The sequence below is a fragment of the Pteropus vampyrus genome, unplaced genomic scaffold (genome assembly GCF_000151845.1).
Source record: "Pteropus vampyrus isolate Shadow unplaced genomic scaffold, Pvam_2.0 Scaffold242, whole genome shotgun sequence".
NCBI lineage: Eukaryota > Metazoa > Chordata > Mammalia > Chiroptera > Pteropodidae > Pteropus > Pteropus vampyrus.
Window position 1 is genome coordinate 2,611,346 of NW_011889023.1, and position 26,606 is coordinate 2,637,951.

Genomic DNA, 26,606 nt, shown 5'->3' on the forward strand with positions numbered 1-26,606 from the left:
CCCTTGTACACATAGACTTGATTAGTAGTTGTGGTTATCTCAGCAGAAGACATACCGCCCTCTTCCTTGTATTGGTTGGGACCCGGGCATTGGGGAGTCAAGGCAAAGGAGAAAGAAAAGAGATTTTACATTAGTATTCTATGAAAGCCTTATTGTCTGCAGAACAAATTGATTGCTCCGGTGTACCTGTGCTTGGCACCACTGCTGTGAAAGAAAGGTACGGTTGTAATCTGTTTTATTGTATTACATATTGTGACACTCCAGGAATATTTAACATGAGCTCTTTCTATGGCACGTGCTATAAGTCTAAGTAAAGAAAAACGATGTAAATGAATGGAAAGTATGCAGGAGCAGTGGGCTACAGCTTTGTTTACTTCAGTCCATGAGAGTTCATACGAATAGGATAATTTTTTTGAAGGTGTCACTGAGAACATAACCTGATTGATAACAAAACCCTATAAAGTGTTTTGAGGCACTAATCTGCTTCATTGCTTGAAACGTTTCAGGCAGAGATGAAATTCAAGCTAATATTGTAAGATTTTAACCGCAAGATAAATGGGAGAAATCATAGAGGTGGTCGTGGACCTAATTAGTTTAGGGAATGATTTATAATTATTTTTCAATAATTATTTTTCAATTATTGTTAAAGATCCTACATAACTGGTACAGAGAATGGGAAGGAGATTTTCACTTAAAAAAAAAAAGAAATCACATACTACCTTAAACTGAATTAAGGAAATTAAGAAATTTATTTTTTACTTTATTTTTTACTAGTTCATTTGTATAAACATTTTATAGTTTGATTCTGCTGTGGGAAAGGAAATTGCAACATTTGTTTTTTTCTTTTGAATTCTGTGAATGTATTTTCAGATAGAAACTTGTAGTATAAAATTTAGGATTGCCCTTAATATAAATTGAATAAATGTTTTAATATTTCTCAAAATGATTGAAATATCTATGATTAGGATCTGATCCCTTGCTATTTTCAGGCATTCTTGAAATGTTGTCGTAGCTGTGCTTTTTAGGTTCCAAATCTGTAATCTAAGGGGGGAGGAGAAATTCCTCTTGTCCAAACCGCTTGTCACATGTGAACTGCAAGTGCCCCTCGACTCCTCTGTTCCTGTCCTATCCTGATGATAATCAGAGCACTTAATTTAGGAGAGAGAGTAAGCAAAATAGCTCATTCATTAAATTAAAGTTGTTTTCTATTTACTTTAACATTCTTGAAATTAGTATATGGTTTTACATTTTTTAAATTACATTTTACTTCCATTTAAATTGTGTGAATAATTGTTCTGTACATACTAATTATGTATCATAAAAACATCCTGATACAGAAGATCAGTATAATCAGAGGCCATGGACATTGGTGTAGACTTGCTCCCAGATACATTTATAGAAAATGGGTGAATGGAGAAACACTTTTAAGAATTTTTAAATAACGAACACAAATATACCAAATCCTGACCTAAAACATTCATTAAAATTAACTATGTGAGGTCATGTGATCTATAAAGGAAAGAGGATATTTTCAAAGAACTTTTGAACTGTATAGCAAAAGTAAGATTATTAAATATGTTTTCAGTTGAATATAAGGCATCAAAATGATTAGTACTATATCCTTATACATTTAGCTTTTTTGTTGAAAAAAAATGTAAACCAAGAAAATCTAGAGGAAAAACCATGACTAAGAATCAAAATATTTAATTTTCTAGAATAAAATATGTCCTAAACTTTTTCTAGTTTTTAATTTTGTAATCGCTTTACAAATTTTGAAAAATTTATAATCTTTCACCCTTTAAAAAATCATGGCATGCATATATTTAACATTTAGCCAACTCAGAATGGGAAGATAAAGGAGTGAATGTCATGTAAAGGAAATTGGTATTTATGTTTTATTTTCTTTTATTTACTGTCCTACTCTTTTTTTTGTGAAGTGGGAGGTTGTTTTTTTTTGTTTATCAAAGTATCCACAGTGCTTAACACTATACCTGGCACTTAATAACTGCTTCATAAATTTATTCTTGGTTACATGAATAAAGAACATTCAACCAACAACCTCCCCTGCCCACTTTTTTCTTTTTGCTCTTTATCATTTCAATTTGTGCTGTGCTTATGGTAGTGAGATTTTAGCATCAACTTTTCTTTGGAAAGTATTCTACATGTTGAAGGAAGAGGAATTCTATGCTTAAGAATCAGCCTAGGAACCATGTTTGTAGAATTGTTTTACATTCAGAGTCATTTAGATGACTGTACCTTAAATTGTTTTTTCTCCAAACTTAGACAAGCATATCTAGACAAGCATGCTTAGAGTTCTTCACCTCAAATTGCCTCTATCTTTTTTCCTCTTATGCTGACCTACTGTGATGTTGATTTTTTTTAAAGCTGTGAAATCTCTTTATTAGATTTATTTTGCGGATATAGGTACATTATATTAACCAATATCAACAAATTATTTTGAACATCTAAGAAAACTGCATGTGAACTTTAGTCAAAGAGATCTAGGTACATTAAGTCTATGGAGAAAACATGTTTGGCATGTCATTATGACTATTAATTTAAGCCATGAAATGGAAGTCACTCAGGGCAACTTTCAACATGTGACTGATACTTCTGTAGGCTCAGTTAATGAGCATATGTTTTTATTATGTGTCCAACATTAGCTAGGCTTAGACCAAAGTGCTTGAGTAGTAGTAACCTTAGAAATCAGTTACTATAAAGAGTACATTTAACAAACAAGAAAATTGGGATTTAGATTGCTACTTGGCCACTCTTATAAAACTAGTAGCTGAGGTAGGGCTAAAATGCAAACTCTGCCTACCTTAATAAAAAATTATTTTATTTTTTTTTGCATGATGTCACTCTTTTACTCAATTTCGATCTTCTAAAATAATAATTATGTTGATATTAGCCAAATCTTATACTTAGAGCTACAGTAAAATTAATTCATACCCAAGTAAGTCATAAATTGAAGCAGACTGATATTACATCATTTTGTGCACACACACACACTCTTGTGGATTGCTCCCTTTGAATGATCTTGTGTAACCATGTATTTTTGTACCGGGAAGAGTGACAAAATATTGGATATCACTAAAAAAGATAATAAAAAAGAAAAGATTTATATAAAATTATGGTATCATGTCTGTGTTAGAATAAACCTATGAATAGTGCAATCACAATAAAATACTTAAGTCTATTGATAGTTAATACTTTATGCAGTGTTTTCTTTAATAGTGTAGTTACAGCTGAACAGAAAAAAGGGACAGCCAGCTTAGACTATTGCTGGGTAGGGAGGGATCTCTAAGGGGTGAATCTAGCTAGGCATGGCCTCCTTCAAGTATAGCTAAATACCAAATTGCCAAATTCAAGAAATATTTTAATTCACATTGTTCATGGAAAGATTGGACTCTGGGGGTGGAGTTGGGGTTTACAGATAGGTCCCAGCAGTAAATGTCAATGGGTATCTAATTTAAAGGCTGAGAAGGTCCATACAAAAATCATTGCCAAACAAAATTAGATTTGCCTTCATCCAGCTGGGCTGAGATTCATAACTAGGTTTTATTTCCAGCGGAGAAACGAGCAAGAAACTAGAGACATTGTTAGGAAACCAAATTGACCAGACAAGGCAGTGAAGAAACTAGTGGGTAGTAGAGGTATGGTTTGGGAACCTGGCCGTCTCATGCTTAAAATAAGTTTAAATGAAGCTTACAAGTCATAGGAGATGGCCTGTTTTTAAGCCTTTCCCTGCAGTTAGTGGGGGGAAAAAAATCTCCACACCTAGCTCTTTGGTTCAACAGTTGGATAGAGCAAAGTTTTCAGGCAAACTATTTAACCTCTAATCCTCAGTCTGCCCATCTTCAGAAATAGGATTATCTGCCTCTTTAGGTCAGCATGAAGATTAAATGAGAAGACACATGTGTATTGCCTGGATCATTATGTATATATATCTGATAACTTGTTATCAGGTGTGTGTGTGTGTGTGTCTGTGTCTGTGTCTGTGTGTCTGTGTATAATGGGTTTGTGGGTTTGTGTGTCTGAATATAAGACAGCCATTCCCTATAGCAGATGCAGTCTTTACACCACTATTAATACAGAGGACTTGACTGGGTAACTATAATAGGATGTAGTAGTGCTGTTTGGATATTTGGAAATGAATGATACAGTCTTTCCATCTTTATATACAACATGATGAAGCTGTGTATAACTCTTATTCCTATTTTTTATCAGTCGTTTACTTTCAGATTTCAACCAAAAAAAAAAAAAGTCTATAACTTTAATATGATATCTTCTCAAAAGTATATACTCTTTGCCTTGATCAGTTATATGATTTTTATTTGTATTGACTTTATTAAAATATGTGTCAAGAACTGCAAGATTTGCAATGACAGCCTTTCCACCTCACAGTATAAATAAAATACATAAGTGAATCATGGATCTCATTTTAGAATTACAGCAAATAATTTGGAAAATGAAAATCTAGAGCAGATAAATTAAAGTTCAATTCGTTTAAGTTTTAGCTAAAAAAACCTAGCTTTCTTCAAATGTCACTCATAGTTTTCAGGCTTTTCTTTAACCCCTTTAACTTTAGAAATTACTTAACAATTATAGACTTTCGTAGATCTTTAGGAGACTTAGGTGATCTGAGTTTACAAATGTGAATATCAAATAAATAGTAATTAACACTTTTCCCTGGAAGGTACAGAAAAAGAGAATATTAGAAATGCCCTATGATTTGATCTGAGTTTAAATAAAGTTTTACTTTTTCATTTAGAGAGAGTACTTATAATTTTAAATGACGTGATTATTTCTTTTTTCTTTTTAAAAGCATATTTCTTGAAAATCAGAAGTATTAAAGTTATATCTTGTAATTATCTTGGCTTACAAGATAAATTTAAGTAATTGTATTTATATTTCTTATGCTGCCAGTTGTTTTTCAGTATTGTGTATAGAATTAAGTGATGAGAGAGAAACTAAGAATATGTATAGATATCAACTTAGCAAAAATTCAGTGCCTCAAATGTGCCTGTGCAAACAGAAAAAAAAATTCTTGTCCTCATAGAGCAACAATTCCAATGTAGAGGTGGAAGACAGGCAATTAGCAAGTATTTAAAAAGCAAGGAAAAACAAGCAAAAAAAAATTGTAGAATGAGAGAACTTCTAAAACAATTCTGATCTCCTGGGTGCTCTGTTAGGGATTAAATAGGGAGACCCATTTACCTAAAGCCATGGAAAAGGCTGTCTTAGGAGGTGATATTTAAGCTTTGTTGGTGAAGGAAGCAAAGGAGTCTCAAGAGAAGAGCTTTCTAGGAAGAGGGAACCCATACATATGTGTGGAGGCTGGAGGTCTGGAAAGACCTGTCTGTTCTGGAACTAAAGAGAGTCTCTAGCTAGAATTAAATGCTGTCTGTTATAGCAGCCATGAGCCACATTGATATATGCTCTAGGTGTAAAATACACACCAATTTAGAAGACTTAATATGACAAAAAAAAAGGTAAAATATCTTAATCATTTTATATTGATTTCATATTGATACTGTAATATGTTGGATATATTGTGTTAAATAAAATATATTTAAATTTACTTTTACTTTTTAAAAATATGACTACTAAAAAATTTTAATTATATTTGTGGGTCTCATTACATTTCTGTTGTACAGCGCCTTAGTCAGTGTAATGAGCAAGGAACTGAAAGACTTGAGATAAGATTGCTTAGATTCACTGGAGCCAGATTACGCAGGGCCCTGAACTGGAATAAGCAGGCTAGAAAGTAATTGGCTTATTTTTGTTCATATTTGAGATATATATATATATATATATACACACATAGCTAACACATATTTCAGTGTTCAATATTAGAAGTGTTTTGCATCTTTATTTAGAAGTTTGGTGAAGTTTTTATGACCAGAAATATGTCATAAGATATTTCACTTATTGTTTATATCAGTTAGCCTATGCTAAAATTGGTTTCATTATATGTCATTTCACTTAAAGTCAAAGTTTCCTAAAACCTATCAACAATGTTTAGTGAGGATGTACCGTAGTTTAGTTTTTTAAAAACTGTTTTTGCTTTAGAGGGAAAAATATAATTTGTTTGCCGTAGAATCTGCTTCCATTTATGAATACTTATTCCAGCCACAATGCTATGTATTTTGCATGTTTTATTTCATTAAATCTTTTTTTCAGCCCTGTTAAATAAGGTAACGTTATCCTCAGACTCTCAGACAAGTTAATATCTTAGCTAAGATTCAGAGCTCGGACTCTTAGCTTCAGGTTGTTATCCACTTTTTAGATCTCTTTGAAATTTATCTTCACAGTATTCTCTTGAGCATTCACATGGTCACCATATTTTTCACTGTAAAAAGCAAAGGCCATTTGAAATTTAAAGTCTTCAAGATTTGAATTTTCAAGTGTTTTTTTTAAATCACTTTTTTTAGTGACATTAAAGTTGATTACTGTTTTATTGCTGACAGAGCTGATACTTTCAGATAAATTAATAGTTTTGTTTCTTCTAGTTGAAAATGTTTTAAAAATCAAGTAGTACTCATGGAAGCTCTCATTGTACAGCATAAATATCTGGTAGTTTGCTTTTTAATGATTTTTATAAACAATGGATTCGTGGAATAGTGAAATCAATAGGCCTATTGTGGCTAAGCAATGTCATATGACTTAATGTACCAAGTCATAGTAAAATACATAATATATAATTCTGCTTTAGATTTCAGATTCTGTTAATTGGGAATTAAAAATGCCAGATACTTGGTATGTAGTAGTATTATATAAAAGCTTATTTTAAATATTTGTGTATCCAAAACATTGTAGTACTACTTACTTTAGTTTTCATTATACTGTTTGATTTTAGAAAAGATAGATTTTGTCTAATTAGTATAAAGTTATATTAAAACAGTTATGTAAATTATCATTGGTATCTACTAGAGTTATAAGTAGCACGAGAGGGAAAAAGTAACATTTCTAGAGGACTTGTGTTGGATATTTTATAAAACGTTATTTAATCTTCATAACCATCTGATTAGATTAGTTTGTATCATACATGTTAAACTGAGATTCAGAAAGATTTACCCAGAGTTACAGAGCTAGTGGATGAGCCCCAGTGTTACTGTTTTTAAAGCTCTTGGTATCTTTTAGAAATGAAAACTGGAATTAGTTTTTGATTATACAGTTCGTTGGAAGTTGTAATAGAAGCTCTTTCAGAAGTGAACTATGAAAAATCTGACTCTTAGATTTTCATTTTAAATTGTTGAGATTGATAGCTGGTTTGATAGAGTGGTGTTTAGTCTTATGAGTAACCAATACATTAAAAGAGTTTATGAAGTCAAGTTTCTCAGTCCTAATTTTCTGTTGTTACTCTCAATTTTAGCTGGTTACATTCACCAATCATCTTTTGTCCCCAGGCTCATCACTGATAACACAAAGGTATAAATGCTTAATACTACAAAATACAAAGATTACCCTCTATAGTTATAGAAATGTTTTTCCAGTTGGCATTTTTTTAATAACTAAAAACTGGTTATTGAACAGATTTTAAGAAGTTTTAGTCATATTTATCCTTTCCCAGTAATAATTTCACTAATAAGATTTGACTAGTATCAACTATCCAATGACCATTTTTCTTGATTATATAGTTTAAAGTAGAGATTTGAGTCGTATTCTTACTGAGTTTTGTTTCAGTGTGCATGTTTTAATGTATGATTTTGTTCTTCCATTTTGCTTGCTGTACAGAACTCCACCTAGCCCTTTTATTCTGACAGTGTATTCTAGCCAGTGTATTCTACTTCATAATGTTTATGCTACCAAATAATATATTTAGACAAAAATATTGCTAAATTTAGGGACTTTTCTTAGTACATTTTAGGTTTTTTTTTTAAGTGTATTGAGGGAGGTTTTTTTTTTTTTTTCCCCTCCCCTATGTCACTCTACCTGAGAATATTTCGGTAATGTACCTACTCTTTTGCGGGGTGGGAGCAGACACTTTACTTGGTAAAATCAACTTTGGTAATTATTTTGTAACAAACTCCTGTTTACAGTTAGACTCTTTTGGGATAATACTAGGTTTTTGATTTTGAAAGTTTGAATGGTACTCTTTTATGTAAATGAATGCAGAAACTTATCAACCATTTCGACGAGTATATCATAAACCAAAAAACTCACTCAAGCAGTAGGTTAGAGTGATATTGTTTAAGTGATAGTCTTGCCTCTAATTTATTTCAAAAATAGGCTGAGTTCCTTTAGGTGCTGCAGGATACTCAGAATAGAGGAGAAGATATTAGTTAAAGAAGCGGGGGAGTTCTTAAAGAAAAAGTTGCTTTTTAATCCTCAGATGTAAATGGACAATATTTTTAGTCATCTTCCACCCCTTGCAATTGAAAATATGAGTGTACCTTTGACTTTCCAGAAACTTGACTACAGCCCCTCAGTATCTGTGGGGGATTTGTTTCAAGACTCTACACAGATACCAAAATCTGTGAATGCTCAAGTCTCTTACATAGAATGGAATAGAACAGTACATAATCGGCCCTCCGCATCTGCGGATTCCCAGCCAGCGATTGAAAATGCTATTTTCCATTTGCAGTTGGTTAAATCCTTGGATGCAGAACCTGCAGATAAAGAGGGCTGACTGTATATTTGTTGAAAAACTCTGCCTATAAGTGGGTGCATGCATTTTAAACCTGTGTTGTTCAAGGGTCAGCTGTATTTTTATTTCCTTTTGATATCCATGATAATTATCTCTGAAGCTTAACTGCAACAACAACAACAAAAAAATGGGAATGATGCTTACAAAGTCTCCCTTTTGTAGGTGAGAAAGATGAAAGAAGGCATTTTATTCTATCTAGAGTGGGAATACTCCTTAAGGAAATATCAGTCCTAGAAGATGGAGAAGAGAAAGAAAGTGGAGTGATTAAGTTTAGCTATACTAAGAACATTCTCAAGAGAAACTTTAAGGACCTAAAATAATTAGAGCCTGGGGAGACGCAAAAGAACCTTAAGGAGAAGCTTATTGAACCACATGATTTTAAATGAGTAAAGTGAGACACAAAGAGATAGTAATAGCACATGGTCACTTTTTTTCTTTCTTCACTCTCTCTCTTAGTCCCAGAGTTCCAGGATTTGGTCCACAAGACCAGATTCATTGACTTCCCTCTGTTGATCCTACCCAGGTCCTATCAATGGGGAGATACATTTTACATGATATGCAGGAAGGAATTGAGTGAGAATTAGTTGGAGAATAGTAGCAATGCAGCCTTCTGCCGTTTTTCTCTTGTTTATTCCACCATGGAATAATTGTTATTTCTGTCTCCTTCCTTTGGGCAATTATTGTGAAAACATTTGGGGCCAACGCCATAATCTAGGATTAGGAGCCACCAAAGTATTTCAGAAGAATTGGAGACAGGTGGAAACCCATTAGTTTATAGCAGCAAACGAAACAAGAAAAGTACGTGGAGCCCTTATGTACAACCTGGACTTACCTGACTCAGAGTAACCCCGCATCCCACCCAACTTCACTAATGAACTTTGACTGCAGGCACTGTTACAATGTGATGCTGCTCACTGTTAGATGCCATGTTCATTTCCCATTAGAAATAGGGACTTATTTTCCTAGAGATGGGATAGAAGTTAGCTGAATCAAGATACCCTTATCTAATATTTTGCTATCTAGCCCTCTGAGCAAGAACCATCTGGTCTTTATTTGCTTGCCAACTTCAACATAACCCATCCACCCACCTTTTGTGCTAAGGTTGCACTTTAGAAATTTATTTTCCAAGATCCTCTCACACATACAACTTGAATACCAGTGCCTACCTTAAGATTTCATTACTTCTTGTCTGTTCCCTGCAGTTGCTCCCTTCGTGGACCCTTACCCTCTTCAAATTAATAGACATAATACCTAGATCGTGTATTGGGTAAAGGCATTCATTCTTAGCTTGATTTTCTCTCATCTATTTATTCTCAAAGCTTTGAAAACCCTAGTTTGACTCAGAGTTGGGCGTTAATACTTGCATTATTAAGTATTAGTAACCCACCCCTTCCCACCCCTATCTACAATTCCCAACATAGAGAATGTGATCTTTATGTCAATACTGGGAGCCTTGGTAGTTCTGAATACCAGCAGCATTCATGAGTAAGACAAATAGAATTAATTTATGACTTGAGAATTAAAAGATGGAAAAAAGAAGAGAGAAAACTATTGAGAGGAAAGGAGGGGTAAAGCAAGGCAGGAAGAGAGAAGGAATGGTGAGAATACATGCTTAAGGACTAGAGCAGCTCTTGACTATTGCCTTAGGCTATTGGCACTAAAGTCATAATTTTAACTCAATCAATGGATGTGAATCTAACTCTGAAGTGTTAGAAGTGCTCTTGAGTTTAATAGTCCAGATTTATTGTCATCTTGGCAAAATTACAATGTGAAAGAAATTAGGAATGGACAAGGAAATAGGCTACCTATGCTCTTCCATTGTTCCTTTTTTCTTGATTGAGAGGAAGACCAATATTCTGTTTTACTTTTCATGTGAAAGGAATAATGAGTCTTTATTTCTTTTCTAGTGGCCATGATCTAAATGAATTGTCAATTTTTTTTTAATATGAGAAATCATTTTTAACAGAGAACTTCAGTTTCCTGTGCACACAAACATGTATATAGAATATACATGTTCATGTAGTAACTTCAGAATCAGTTATACTGCTTGGCTAATATGAAAATAAAGATTTATCTACTTTTAAATTTAATATAGAGTAGAAGGAAATGATAAAACTAATTAAACTGTGAAGTTCTTCAACATCAGTAAGTTTCACAGCTGCAGGGATAACTTGACAAAAGGACATGTTCAGCCAGATGGCCTGTGCTGGCCTCCTTCCCATTCCTGCAAAAGATATGTTATTCACTCCCAGGGTAGCTCAGGGAAAGAGCTGATTATGGAATTAAAACAACCAATGTCCAATTAACCCCTGTTTTGGTCAATGTTTTCTACACAGTTTGGATAATTGGCATACTTTAGTTACATCAAGGGAAGCAGCTGGTTTATTGGTTAGTTCAGGCTCCTGGGAATAAGAAATCTGAAATTCTGCTATCAGCTATGCCCCTACAAATTCTGGGATGACCTTGAGCATCTTATTTACTTCTTTGTGTCATTAACTTTTCCCATTTGAAAATCGGAGGTATGCATTGCTCTTAGACCATGCATGAGGTAGAGGGGGTACAGGAAAAATGAGAGAAAAGAATGTCGATTATTTGTAGAGTCTTTAGGACCATGGATTAAAAGGTACAATTCGTCTTATATAGTATTACTACAGTATCTTAGGGATACTTGTGATTGCACAGGACAGAAGCCCACTCAGCAAGCTCAAGCACAGGGGGATTTATTAGAGACATGCAGTAGGCTCCTCAGGATTCCAGCAATGGGCATGCATTGCACTTCTTTGAAACTGAAGAACTGTTTGGCAATTCTGGCTGTTTCTCCTCTCTTTTCCTTTTGCCTTCCTCATCTCTGCTTCTCTGTATGCACCTACTTTGTTCTTTTTTTAAAATATATTTTTCTTAGTTTTTCAATTACAGTTAGTTAGCATTAAAACTTACAAAGTGATCACCCTGATTAATCTAGTACCCATCTGACACCATACATATCTACTACAATATTATTGACTATATTCTTTATGCTGTACTTTATATCCCCATGACTATTTTCTACTTCTTAATCTCTTCTCCTTTTTCACCCAGCCCCGAAACCCCTCCCATCTGGCAACCATCAAAATGTTCTCTGTATCTATGAGTTTTTGTTTGTTTTGTTCTTTAGATAACACCTGTAAGTGAAATCATACGGCATTTGACTTTTTCTGTCTTACTTTCTCCGCTCAGCACAATACTCTCTAGGTCTATCCACATCATTGCAGATGGCAAGATTTCATTTTTGTTTTTTTTATGGCTGAATAATATTCCATTGTATATGTGTACCATCTCTTCTTCATTAATTTATTGATTAACACCCAGTTTGCCTCCATATCTTGCCTATTGTAAAAAATGCTGTAGTGAACATATGGATTTACATATCCCATTGAAGTACTGTTTTGGGTTTGTTCAACTAAATATTCAGAAGTGGGATTACTGGGTTCTTTGTCTCTTGTTATAGCCTTTGTTTTAAAGTTTATTTTGTCTGGTATGGGTATTGCTACCCTAGCTTTTTATATGTTTCCTTTTTCATGAAATATCATATTCCATCCCTTTACTTTTAGTCTGTGTGTGTCTTTCAATCTGAAGTGAGTCTCTTGTAGGCAGCATATATAAGGGTCTTGTTTTCTTATACATTCAGCCACCCTATCTTTTGATTGGAATATTTAATCCATTTATATTTAAAGTAATTGTTGATAGATATGTAGTTATTGACATTTTGTTATTCCTATTTTTTATCTTTTTTTTTTTTTTCTCTTCTTAAGTCTTTCTCACATTTCCTGTATTACTCATTTAGTGTTGATGAACTCCATTAGTTTTTTCTTGTCTGGGAAGCTGTTTATCTGTCCTTTGATTCTAAATGATAGCTTTGCTGGGAAGAGTAGTCTTGGTTATAGGTACTTAACTTGCCATCACCTTGAATATTTCCTGCCAATTCCTTCTGTCCTGCAAAGTTTCTGTTGAGAAATCTGCTGATAGTCTTATGGGAAAATCCTGTGGGTAACTAGCTGCCTTTCTCTTCCCGCTTTTAAGATTCTCTCTTTGTCGTTAAACTTTGGCATTTTGATTATCATGTGTCTTGGTGTGTATCTCTTTGGGTTTATCTTGTTTGGGACTCTCAAACAAGATATCTGTTTCCTTGTGTATCTGTTTCCTTATCCAGATTAGAGAAATTTTCCATCATTATTTCTTCAAATAAGTTTTCAGTTCCTTGCTTTCTCTCTTTTCCTTCTGGTACCCCTATGATGCAAATGTTTGTATGCTTGATGTTTTCCCAGAGGCCTCAAACTATCAGCTTTTTTTTGGATTCTTTTTTCTTGTTGCTGTTCTGAATGGGTGTTTTCTGTTAACTTATCTTCTTAATTGCTGATTGATCCTTTGCTTCGTGTAATCTACTGTTGATCCTTCTAATGTATTCTTCATTTCAGTTATTCTTCATTTGCGACTGGTTCATTTTTATGTTTTTTATCTCTTTGTTAAAGTTCTCACTCAGTTCAGCCACTCTTTCCCTAAGTTCTTTGAGCATTTTTATAACCAGTGTTTTGAACTCTGCATCTAATAGATTGCTTGTCTCTATTTTGTTTAGTTCTTTTTCTGGAACTTTATTCTTTTCTTTCATTTAGAACATGTTTCTTTGTCTCCCCATTTTAGCTGCCTCCTTGTGTTTGTTTCTGTGTATTAGGTAAGGCTGCTATGTCTCCCAGTCTTAGTAGATTGGCCTTATGTAGTAGGTGTCCTATGGGCCCCAGTGACACAGTCTTCTCTGGTCACCTGGGCCAGGTGCTCCAGGTATGTCCCTTGTATAGGTTGTGTGTGCCTTTCTGTTGCAGTTGAAACTTGGTTGCTGTTTGCACATCATTGGGAGGGATTGACACTCAGACTGATGTGTGAGGACTGGCTGGTAAGGGGCTGACCCTATAGAGCAGGATTCACTTCAATAGGGCCCTGGTGCCCAGAGTCTGCCCTTTGGGTGTGTCATCCTATGATGCAGTGAGGGGTGATGCTTCATCTGGGTCTGAAGCCAGCCGTGGGACATGCCAGCCCTGAGGCATTCTGAGAGTGTCCGAGTTGCAGGCCAAGTTTAGCTGCAGCCTATGCCCTACCTTGGCCACCTGGCAAGAGTCACCAAGGAATCCACAGGTGGCCACCGGCTTTCTTGTGCTTGGAAGTGCCTTGAGAGGCCAGTCTGCAAACCAAGGCTGGCTGCCCTAGTGCCAGTTTTGGGGCTGCTCAGCAAGAACTACAGGGCACACTGAGACCAGATGCTGCTTGTTTGAGTTGTGCAAACCTTTGAAAGATTTTAGGAAAGTCTGTAGCATGAGGCAGGACAGGCCATTTGCATGGAAAAGCCACTGAAAGTGGCTTGGGTAGGCTTGCAAATTGGGTGGGGCAGGGTCTCAGGGAATCACCTGTGTGGAGTGTAACCAGAGTTAGCCAGTTTGTTGGAGACTCAGATATGGCTGCCATCTGCCTCTGCACGGCTGGAAGGGATTGGGCTCAACAAAGAAACAATGTCTTCTGCCAGTACTTCTGTCTGGGAGAAAGCTGTCCTTCTAGCCCTTGTCCTGAATCCTGACAATTCAGTTCCTCCCTAGATGTTTCTTGTACCTGTTGAGCTTCTGCCCCAGCACTGGAGCTCAGTGTGAGAGAGTCCATCAGTGAGTGATTCGCGCATGGACCCCTTAAGAGGAATGTCTGCGACTCCCATAGGCCTCCATCTTATTCTGCCACAGTCTCCGCGAGTTTTTACAGCCAGAAGTTCTGGGGAATTCTCTTCCCGGCTGGAGTCGTGGGCTAGGGAGCCAAGTGTGGGGCCGAGACCCTTGCTCCTCTGGAGGGCCTTCACAACCGAGTAATCCATCCAGATTTTTAACTACTACACGTGGGCGTGAAACCAGCCCTGTCCAAGTCTTCCTCCCTCCTAGTCCCAATCCAAATCCCCCTCTTCCTAGACTCAGGATGGCCTCTTGTGTATGTCTCCAGTTGTAACGTCTGCTCAACTGTACATTAGGTGACTCCCAATGATGGTGGTTTTGCAGTTTAGTCGTAATTTTGACATGGCTGTGAGAGGAGACAAACACAGTATTAATCTACTCCGCCATCTTGATAGGAACTTCCTATTTCATTCTTTCAGCATTGACTACTTTGTATACTAATTTATTAGATGTGGCCTCATTAAAGCAAGCCAAAAAATGAAGGTTTTCAGTCTCTTAGAATTCCAGATCCCAAGAGAGAAAATGAAGTGGGCCACTTTTGTCTAGTTCCCAAAGTCGGTCCATTACCCCTGTGGCTAGTAGACCAGGAACAGGTTCTTTAAGAAAAAGATATATAGGGAAGAAATAAATGATAGGCATCTTTTGTATAAGAAACTACTCACTGGTTTAACTGAATATGTGTTACAAAATTATAAAATGAATTAGCTAAGTTATTAAATTATTTTACAGATCCAAAGTAATATTTTTTAAAATTTTTTCATGAAATATAGGGAATATATCAAAGCATTTGACAGATAATTTTGAGTGCCTCTAAACTGTCAGGCATGGAGATACAAATGCAAAAGACAATCCCACCTCTCAAGGAACTGTATGTGGGGTGACTGGCAAGAGAAGAAAAATTTTTTTGAGGAAGCTGTCTGTTCGGGGACTATGCCCATGAGTAATAGAATAATTAATATTAATCAAGTACTTAGAAAATGTCAGGTGTTGTACTAAATGTCTAAGAGTTTTACATACATATTTCATTTATTACAACACCTTTATGAGGTAGATAACTATAATGATTCCTATTTTACACCTAATGAAACTGAGCCCCAGAATGAATGGTTAACTCTACCAAAATCCACCTACTAAGGAACTGCAGAATCAAGAATACAGACTCTGCTAAAGTATTGTGTTTTGTTGCCTTTCTAATAAAAATGAGATTTCAAATAATGAAGACAAGGTTTTAGAGTGAGAAAAGTAACCCAAAGTTCTCAAAGTGCTGCAAAAGCATTTGCCTTACCAAATGTTTCCAAATTCACTTTTGTTATAGAGTGTGGCAATTTAATATAGTAGTAAAGTCTAAAATTCAGAAGACCCTAATATGGTTTTGGATGCCACTTACTGGCCAATTTAACCACTTAGTTGCTCTTAATTTTAGTATTCTCATTTGTTAAAATGTAAAAGAGGATAATATAATATTAACCAACCTTTTGAGGAGAAACAAAGAAAATATATCTTGGTATTTCATTTGAGGAAGAATTATGGCTTAAAGCAGTTGGGAAAAAAGCAGGGCTTTTTAATGTATAGTGAACTCTGAAGGAGTGAATATTTTGTAGCAGAGAGCTCCCAGGAGCTTTAATACACTGCTTTAGCCAGTCAAGAACTTGTAAAGAATTGCATCTTTGCAGCACCTACCACAGACTGGCGCCCAGGAGCATTTTTCTTCCTTTGTCTGCCCTTTGCTAGACTGTTGTCAACAGTGGAATTTAGCTATCTTATGTGGACTTTAACAAGGTGGTAAACTAAATCAGTAGAATATAGCAGCTATTTTCTAGTGTTTGAAGGATAATTGAAGGATTAGCTTTGCTTTTTGTGTCTCCAAAAAGACCAGTGGATCAGACTAACTGGAGAGAGATTATAGCCCAGTGCAGGAAAGAATTTTATACTGTTGGAGTTGTGCAAATATGGAACAGTTCTCTAAATAATAAATGACCCTTATTGAGCACCTGCTTGGTGCACAGGCACTATACTGAGTATGAACATTGTTATATTTATTCCTGTCAGTGGCTCTGTGAAATAGGTATTGGTTTTTGCATATTTATAAATAAAACTTTTGAGAGTAGTTAACTTGCCTAAGATTAAATAATTGGTAAGTGGAAGAACCAGAAATTAAATGCAGAGCCGTTTGATTCCTAAAGATACCACCTTGGAAAATAGTCTAGAGTCACTAGAGGTTTCCAGAAATAAACTAGACAGCTAGAGTTAGCAGATAATCTATGAAGGTGTTTACACACCAAATGGGATGATTAGTTAGGCAGATGATCTTTTAACTCTTTTCTAACCTTTAAATTCTATGATCTTATCACGTTTGTACAATCAATTTGCAAGTTATACTGTAGAATCATTATAGGAAAATAGGTTTCTCAAAAATTAGCTGCTCTGCAAATTTTATATTAATTTGTATTCCCAGTATTATGAAGGCTAAGGTGTTTGTCAGTTTAGCTTTAAAAAGAAGTCACTAGTCCAAGTGAATAAAGTACCAAAAATTTTTTTTAAAAAAAACAATGATAGACAAGGAAATTTAATTTGATAGTGTAATATCTTAAATAAGTGCCTGAATAAATAACTTTTAATATATGATAAGATTTGTTTTGTTTTTAATATAAGAAAATATCTTACTGTACATTTTAGAAAACTGGGTTTCTTAAATCTTATACATCTACATCAAAGTTAGATATTTTCTGGACCCGCACGATTTCTTAGCCTCCCCAGACCTGAGAAACATTATTTAGGTTTAATAACATGCCACAAAGCAGGAAGGGACCTGAAGCTTACCCCTTCAATATAGATCAAAGGAGTGAAATTCTTTGATTTTATGTTGCTGCTAACAGCAACATGCAGATGTGGTAAGATGTAGAAAAGGCATGGCAATGACTTGTTGACTCTTCTTACATCAATATTCAAGAGTTGCTTGAGTAACGTTTGTTTTTGTTAAATTGGTTTTTTGTTTATCAGGTTTAAAATCTTTAGAGTAATTTTACTACTTTCAGATTTTCTAATTAAATCATTTTATGGTAAGATATTGTTTTTATTTAGCCAAACACAGTGAAAGCTCCTACTTGATACTCTTCCAAAAATACAGATTCAAATGAAAAAGATTCTCTTAAGAATAGCTTTGACCAATTTGATTTAATATGTCACACAATTTAAAGGGTTCTAACTCTTTAACATGGGATTACTATTTATTTCAGTGATTGATTTTCAAAATGGACACAGGGAAATAGTTTCTCCATTTTGGTTGCTATAGTACACAGTAATTCATAAAGGCTCTCCTTATTTTAACTTTTTTAGGATGAGTTTGATTTGTCTCATTTTAGGGAATAAATCTTTCAATGTGATACTTCATTTCTTATTGCATCTCTATCATAAGAAAAATTAATGTGTAATATTTTAATGTTAACAGATTTTATTCAACTTTCTATAGGGTTTGAGAGGGAAAAATGTATTTTAAAACATTTGCTCATTCTTGGTATGGTCTATGGGCATATTAGATCTTACAAACCTTGACGAGGGTGACACCAATTAAAGGAAATTAAATGAATATGATCAGTCAAGTGTTAAAATAAAGATCCTCTTGTAAAAATTTTACAATCTTTAAAAAAAATATATATCTATATATACACATATGTATTTACGTATGTATTTCTAAGTGTTTAAACCTTTTTTTCTAACAGGACGCTAGTCACACATGATTTCCAATTCCATAGACCTTCCTGTGTATGATAAAATATTTTATCACTCTTTAATTTTGTGATTTTTTTTTTGTTAGTTTATGTCTTGAATTTTAAACCAAACATTACAAATAGCATTATCTTATCATTTTAAATCTTAAGGTAACACCTCTCATTTTATAGACTAAGGCTTCAAGAGGTTGACTCGTTGCATGTTTTATGGGGAATGTTGTCTCTGCCAGGTGCTGAGACATAAGGATGACAAAGATGTAATCCTTGCCCATAAGGAGTTTACACTCTGGGTGAGGGCTAGGCATAAATAAACCAAAATATAATTTTGTAATGAGGTTAACAAAAGATCTATTGAGCGCTGTGAAGTCCCAGAGATGAGAAACTGTCCTTAGCCTGTGGCGTTCAGATAAGGCTGCCCAAGTCGGGGTGAATCCTTAGCTAAGGCTTACAGAATAAAGAGATGTCATATGGCAAATGGGGCTTTACTATAGGATTCAAAAATGCATTATGTGATGTATTTTTAAGTCTTATACATTTTATCAAATGAAGATGATAGTAGGAATTGTGTGGGCTAATGGGGGGACACTAAGCAGAAGGTTCTTTACTCTTTATTCTATAACACATTACTTCTCCCACTGTTATTTTTTAGTTTATCCTCACATGTGATGACAAGAATATAAAACAAAGGATTTATTTTATATAAATGCTATAATTGAAAGCATGATAAGGATCAAAACAAAGCAATACATAAACAGTATGAAATATTAATGTAAAAATTTAAGTAATTGATACTAAAGTTGGACAAACTACTAAAAAGAAAAGTGATAGGTATAATATATATGTGCCATTCCACATATCATCATTCTATCTCAAAAAAAAAATGTATATAATAGATTGAGATCCTCATAAGCTAAAGAATTTAACTTTATTAAATAATATTAATAATAGATAGTAGTAATTGTTTTTAATGATCTTTATTATAAAGTTAAAAATGGTTCTGAAATATTTTTCGTCTAATAAATCAGAAAAGCCTTGTTAGCTAGATTGCTATTCTTGTTTCTTCTCCAGCTCATAGGAATCTATTCTAAAGGCTCCTTATACTCCCTCCCCCCACAGTGTATATCTATGTTTGAATGTCATGCACCCTATTAAGGGCCACATGCAAGCTGTCCCTACTGTACAGACTGAATATGCCTGAGATGTGGACAGCAGCAAAGCTAGGTCTCAGATTGGCAATTACTGGCTACAGTTACTAAGATTATTACTGCAGACATTTGCTTATATGTACAGATGGGCAAAATAGAGGTCAGGGAAGCGTATGGGTGGCAGTTTCTTCAATAAAAATGAGAGCATTTAAAGTAAATAGCCTACTGATGGTATGTCACTAGCTTTATCTTCCTAGTTGAAGAACATATTTTAATATTACCTGTGAATAGTTAAAAACAGAAATTCTCTAGGTACATCATGCATATTGTTTTTTGTTAATTAATCCCCTGTCAGGTTTACTGACTTCATAATGATGGATATCATCACTACGCTTATCTCTCCATGTGTTGTGTCTATAGTGCTGTTTCTCTGCCAGAATGACTAAAATCTTCAATCTAGAAAGCTTTGTGTTCTGGGCCATTACGGGCAAGAATGATATCATAATGTTTACCATTTCTAGAAAATTAAGTTAAAATTCATGGTTCACTCACAGCAAGGCTGTACTTCACTCAGGCAGCATATAAAGAAAATGTAGTTATTAATTGATAAGTGATTCCTCTAAATAGACCTTAATAGTACGTTTTATAAAGAATTCTATTTATTTTAAAAGAAAATGTTTGTAGATTTTTGTGTTCAAAGCTTGATATACAAATCAGTGTCCATTACTAGTAATTTTGATAGACTCACACTTTTTTCTGCCTGGTAAAGGAGATTCAGTTTTCAGTGGTATTTGCTTTGATATTTTGATGTATGATATATATATATTATTTTTACCTTGTTATTGAGAAACCAGCAGTCTTTCTGCAATAGTACAATTTTAGTATTTTTGTTCAAACCTGTTTAATTCACAAAAAGATAATTTTGCAAAATGAAAAATTGATAATTGAGAACATTTACATGCATATGTATCATAATTTGCAAATGATATAAAGCTGCAGTAGGTGGTATTTGATTTAACAAGGAAAGTTTTTATATTATAAATTTACCTCAATAGCATTATGCATCCTTAAAAAAGATTTCTTGATCAGACTGCTTCAGTAAGAACATTCATCACATAATTCTTAGTTTTATAAATTTAATTTAAGATAAATTTAATATTTTGTTTGAACAGCTGAAACCAAAGGCATGGTTTGTTAGATAATTGCAGTGTTCAAGAATATATTCCATTAAAAATCACTTTTATTGCTGAAGTTGATAACCAAAGTTTGTTCTTATAGGTATACTTTGGAAAGTATCATGGGAGACTGTGAATACATTGTAAAACTTCCCTGGTCGAACCAATTTTTAGCAGTTAAATCTGTGTATTCAATCTGTGAAATGGCCCAAGATACTGAGGAATGTATAATTAATTTTCATTTCAGCTGGTACAAAGGTTTGGTGGTGCGGGCAAGCTTAGTTGATTCAGGGACCTGCAAGTTAATTTCAGAATTGTCACATAGCAGTGATCTGTTATGACAAACAAATAAATAAATATGTAAGCATACATACATATACATACACACATGTAAAAACTCATGATTCTGAAACACACGCCTGTTTTTTTCTCTTATTCTAGGATCCAATGCAACATTTTTAGCAGAATGTGCTTTGTAACAAAAAGTTCATGAAGATCTTGTCTTCAAAGATGGGGAACATTTTTAAAACAGAGTGTACCCTGTGAGTAAATGCAGTGTCTAGTAAGTGTACCAGAAACCCCAGGAGCTTTGATCAAATGCCAGCTGTTACATCAGTTCTGTTGGTAATCTTTCTTACTGATCTGTGACCTTGACCTTGTGCTTGTGTCTGTATGTCAAATCTATTTTTAGGGATGGGGAGACCATAGTTGAGTTTAACAGGATTTATGCCCCAATCTCAAAGGATTGTGTGTATGTGTACACACACACACACACACACACACACACACTGTTTTCTATTATATTTTATATTTTAATAAAGATTAGAAAATATTATGCTTTCAAAACTGATAGAAAACACTAGTTACTATGAAGAGCTGTCAGAAAAGGTTAGGTTAAGCTATACTCTCTGTTCATTTTATATTTTAACCTTTTTTCACACTTATGTGCTACCAAAATAATTTGTTAATGATTATGTTTCTTCAGAGAACATTTACTGTCTTTGAGAACAGTAAAAGACAGTGAACCCATTAATATTAATGCTAAATAAATATCATGCGTGTTCTTTATCATACAATTATGTTCCTAAGTTTGTTTAATTATAGTTAGAATTAATTTTATTTAACAATTTCTAGTTTTCTATGTTTTCAAGATAATGCAACCCAGCATCTAGGAAAGTATTGCATTTTTTGGAATAAAAATTGGCAGTTAAGTTCTTTTCTAGGTAACTTTTGTGTCTGTGTATCTTTTTAACTTACAGTCTCCAACTTTTTTATCTTAATTTTGATTTAAAATTAATTTTTTATAAATTGTATAGGCAGAGTAAAATGAATGGTGAATTTTATTGAACCTAATTTACATACATAAGCCTTCTGAGGATAATTTGGAACAAAGAAACTCTTATCAATTCACTTTGTCAATTATAGAGGGTATTTGTATCTATCACCAAGACAATTATTTCACCTCTCTCATGAATTTATGTAATTAGGGATCCTAAATCTTTACTATTGCATTTTATTCGGTATATAGCCATTGTTAGATAAGCAAAAGCTCCAGTTTGAGTATGTATTTAGCTTATAAATAAACATCTGTTTGAAATTCTGTGACCCCATTGAAGAAAGTAGTGAAGATAAATAACTTTTGAGGATTGGATGGGTAAAGGGTATGGCTATTTCAAAATCATTTCCTTACCCTGGAATTCACGAAAAAGACTATAATGCATATTGGTCATGGCTGTTTCCACAAAGATGATATTTTTGACAGCATATCATCTTTTTGGTTAAAATACATGTCATTTTTATCAACTACAATTTGACAAATTACTTGGAATCGTAGAAATAAAATTTTAGAATTGAAGAGGTCTTCAGATACATGTGTCCTTGTGTTGAACACTCGAGTCAATCAAGCATTAGTGTGTCCTCGTGAGTCCCTTTTAATAGGAAATGTGAGTGATACTATTTTACTCCGATGGAAGCAGCCAACAGCAAATTAAAGCAGATGGACCTGGAAGTTAGGAGCAAATATGGCCTTTGGCAAAAATATATAAGTCCCTCAGGTTGCAGTGAAGAACAGTCTGGGCAGCTGTTTTACTCACTACAGTTTCAGTGGTTTCTGTTACCAATCTCTGAAGACTACTTACATCTAAAATGAGGACCTCTGGGAGAGGGCAAGAAGCTCTTATGGTCTAATTTCAAATGTCGAGGCCCTCAGTTGAGCAAAATGTTTTTAGATAAATTTGTTTTCTTGGCACTCATCAAATTGTACAACCACACATCCATCTTTTGATAAAGATACTACTACAAAGAAAGTTGTTACCTTGGAATTCAAATTATGTCCAAGGATATAGACTAATTTTGATTCCTTTTTTTTCCCCCAAAATTAAAAATATTATCTAATAAATGAAATTTCAGGCCTACTTTCCTACTATGTAGTTATTATTTTCTGCCGTGAAATGGTAGCAATCGAATGTTTCTTTTATTCTTTTTCTTAATTTTTTTTAAAAACTAAATTTATAAAGAAGATTCTCTGGAGTCTTCACTTTTCAGTGAATCTCCAGGACCCTTATCTGAAATGTAACTTTTCCTATCTTGTTCTGTGAAGTCAAATGTTCAGATTTATGTATTCTAATTCTTCATTGGCCCTTGATTTAGAAAGCTAATCTTACTCATTTGGATAAAATGTTTGGTGTTATATCTTCTTGATAAATTGTTCTTGGGTTTTTGTTTTTTGTTCAGCTTTTAAGATTTTCTTTTAGAGTCTCATCTTAGAGAACACCAAGAGTTCTCTCAATTATTTACCTGGATTTTTATTGCTTAAATAAAAGGATCAATAATTAGGACTTTGTACTGAGATATGTTTCTTCTAATCCTTAATGAAACATCTTAATGTTTTTCTTATCCTGTTATATAAACAACATCCCCAAAATAATCAACAGTGGAATTAGATAATATTTTTCAATAGGAGTTATTCTTGAATGCCACAATTAAGTAGCCTTTTAGTCACTTCTGCATTTTGAGGAACCAAAGCCAAGAATCCAAATGCTTATTAAAGCAGCACTTTTAAATTCAATACTCAAACTAGTATTACTTGATAATGCAAAAGAAATTGGAGGAGAGTTCATGGAAACAATTAGAAGACATGAGGTATTCATTAGACATAATTTAGCATACAGAATGACTTCATAGATGCTTAATCATTGAACTGTGTTTTAATGGGGAATTTGATTGCAAGTAAGACACTGAATCCTTTTCTTAAAAACAGCTGAAGAAAGACCTTTCTCATTATTTATCTATTCTCAATCAAAAGTAGTCCCACATAGAAGAATCCTATTAGCTGCATCCTTCATTTATCCAAAATTTTATTACTTTGACTTTACCATTTTAAAAAACATTTAAAAATTCAGCAGACTTTCCCTTTGCTAAATAAACCGTTTCCAGATAGAAAGTATAAAATACATTGCAATGGAAATAGTTTACTTCAGAGAATGAATATAACACCCACTTGGGAACTTTTCATATGTGAGTTATTTACAACTGTCCTTTATTGATTAAAGCCTAAAAAAAGTTCTACTTCAACTAACTTTATATTTTTCAGGTATTTAAAGAAAAGAAAATGTAGCTTTTTAAAAAATACACTGAATTCAAGCATTTTACTAGATATTTTATTAAACTAGTCTTTATGTCAAAACTTGGATCTTTCCCATAATCTGTTAATGCATATGGTCAAGATTCCTACAAGGAATTCTTTCATGGTTTAGTATGATTTTGTTATTTTTTTAAAATAATTCTGCCTTGCCATTATAGTAATTTTTTTTTTTCACTACATGCTAGTGGACCAGTAAAATCTCAATTTTATAAAATTTAAAAGATTATTTTAATGCTTATAAATAATTTCAAATTAATAAAAGGAAGATTCATTTATAATTTTAACATTGTACAGTAATTAAACATGAATTTTATTAAATTGTCATGAAATGCATTAATCCTTTGTATACTGTCTGAGTTCTTTGGACCCAGTTTTAGTTTTTGAAGTTTTTATATAATTATAAGTAATATATATAAAATTATACATATAACCAGTAGGAAGGACTATATTACATGACTTTTATTCATTTTTAAAAAGTTTTGATGAATGTGTCTTTAATAGAAAACACATATATCTTGCTGTTACCATATGTGTCCCCTGAAGCCTTTTATAATCAAAAATATATTGTGGAATCTTAGTGATCTTTTTTTATATCTTTAAGCATTTTGCCATTTTATCTTGGAAATTAATTCGTTTCCATCTATGCCAAATAAAGACCAAAATAATAAGCCAAAAGGAAAATAATGTAATTGCCTAGAAGGATAATGACATAAAGTCATCATTATCAGCTTTCTTAATTACATAGCCCATTAATACTGTATCATTTTTCAAGAAATGTATTTTTATTATTCATTAAAGAAATCTGTCTTTCCTTTGCTTGTTTAAAGGCAGGATATTAATATAATCTATTTTAGTTGCTAAGCTAAATTTTTCCTTCTAAAGCCTCATGAGAGTTGCAAAATTTGTGAGGTATTTATTTGATTTTTTTTTCTTTTTTTTCTTTATTTTCCTGCCCCCTCCTTACTTTTACTCTCTTTGGTTACTCTTACCTTCCATAAACCAAATGTTATGAATAATTCTGTTCCCTTTACACAGAAGTCTCTTAACAAGTATATGCCATGCAAGTAGAGTCTCTCAAGATTCTATTTACAAGAATAAAGAGAATATTGAGTATCTTTAAATAGACATGTACACAAACTCTAATAAAGTTACCATTGAAGTTACGGACAAGCCAATAGGTACACTGACAGGCTAATGAATCATAACGTTTCATAAAATATTCCAGTTTTAGAATATATTGTTTGCGAATCTAAAGAACCCTAATTATTTTTTATTTTTTACTTTTTTATCTGATGATAAATTTAACATGTCACATTTTATAAATTTAAAGCGTGCAGCCTGTTACTTTGATACATTTATATATTGCAATATAATTGCCATTGAAGCAATATTTATCACATTACATCATCATAGTACAATATTATTATCTATATTCATTATACTGTGCATTAGCTCTTTATGGTTTATTATCTACTCCTTACAAGTTTGTACCCTTAAACACCATCAGTCTTATCCCCTCATTCCTCAGCCCCTGGTAACTCCATTTCATTATGTTTTTTATAGGTCAACTTTTTTAGATTCCACATATAAGTCATACTGTACAGTACTTATCTTTCTCTCTCTGACTTATCTCATTTAGCATAACGTGCTCAAGGTTCATCCATGTTGTTGCAAATGGCAGGATAGCCTCATTTCTCATGGCTGAATAATCCCATTTTATATTAAATTCACATCTTTTTTATCTGTTTATTCATTGATAGACATTTGGGTTGTTTCTATATCTTGACTGTTGTCAGTAATGCTGCGTGGGTGTACATTATAGATTGGGTATAGAAGAAGCCAAATTCTTAAATATGTGTTGACATTTAGATATTTTTAACTGAATATACTTAAGTAGTGCTGAACACCAGGCAACATTCTTAAGTAACATGTATTTAAAGTCAAGCATGTGAACTATATATTGGTGATTAAAAATAATGTGGCCGTCTTTTTACCAAAAGAAAATGAGTCAGGCTAATACTAACTTAAAATTAAACAATTTTAACCTTATGAAGTATATTTATTAGGTGGTAATATTTTATATTCATAATGCTGTAATATCTGTAGGTCCCAATGAGCTGTATTGTATCCAAGTCTCATGCCTCCTTTTTCCCTAAATTTCTCAATTAAATTCTTTACTATAGAAAAATGAAAAGGCAAAACTTAGAAAAGGTATAGGAAAGATTGTTATTGATTTCTTCCTCTTTAGTTGTTCAAGGGATAGGAAAGGAAGTTATCTGAAGAAATTTGGCTCACTCATTTTCCTGAAGAGTTTTTAATTGTCGGATCTGAGTGAATTTTGGCCTTCAAAAGTCTCAGAATTCCTTCTTTCTTAAATGTTTGCTTTTCTCCTAGAATGGTAGTAGCTGTTGCCATTGAGTGGCACCTGAAGCAGTCTCAGTAAACATAATCTTTGATTTACAGATTTATCATATTAAAAACCAGGTTTTATGTGATACTCTTCCTCTCACTGCTCCATGTA

The 26,606-nt window shown here is 33.5% G+C and overlaps 1 protein-coding gene across 8 annotated transcripts in view; it reads left to right on the forward strand.

Annotated features, from left to right (window-relative positions):
- Positions 1 to 26,606, forward strand: part of NRIP1 (nuclear receptor interacting protein 1) — an 86,263-nt gene that overhangs the window by 50,961 nt on the left and 8,696 nt on the right. For 6 of the 8 annotated variants that reach the window (XM_011374260.2, XM_011374258.2, XM_023519980.1 and 3 more), the window contains one exon: positions 20,884 to 20,984. The exons of the other annotated variants lie outside the window; for them this stretch is intronic. The gene's annotated coding sequence lies outside the window, so the exon portion shown is untranslated. The remainder of the gene's footprint in view (positions 1 to 20,883; positions 20,985 to 26,606) is intronic. 8 annotated transcript variants of the gene reach the window in all.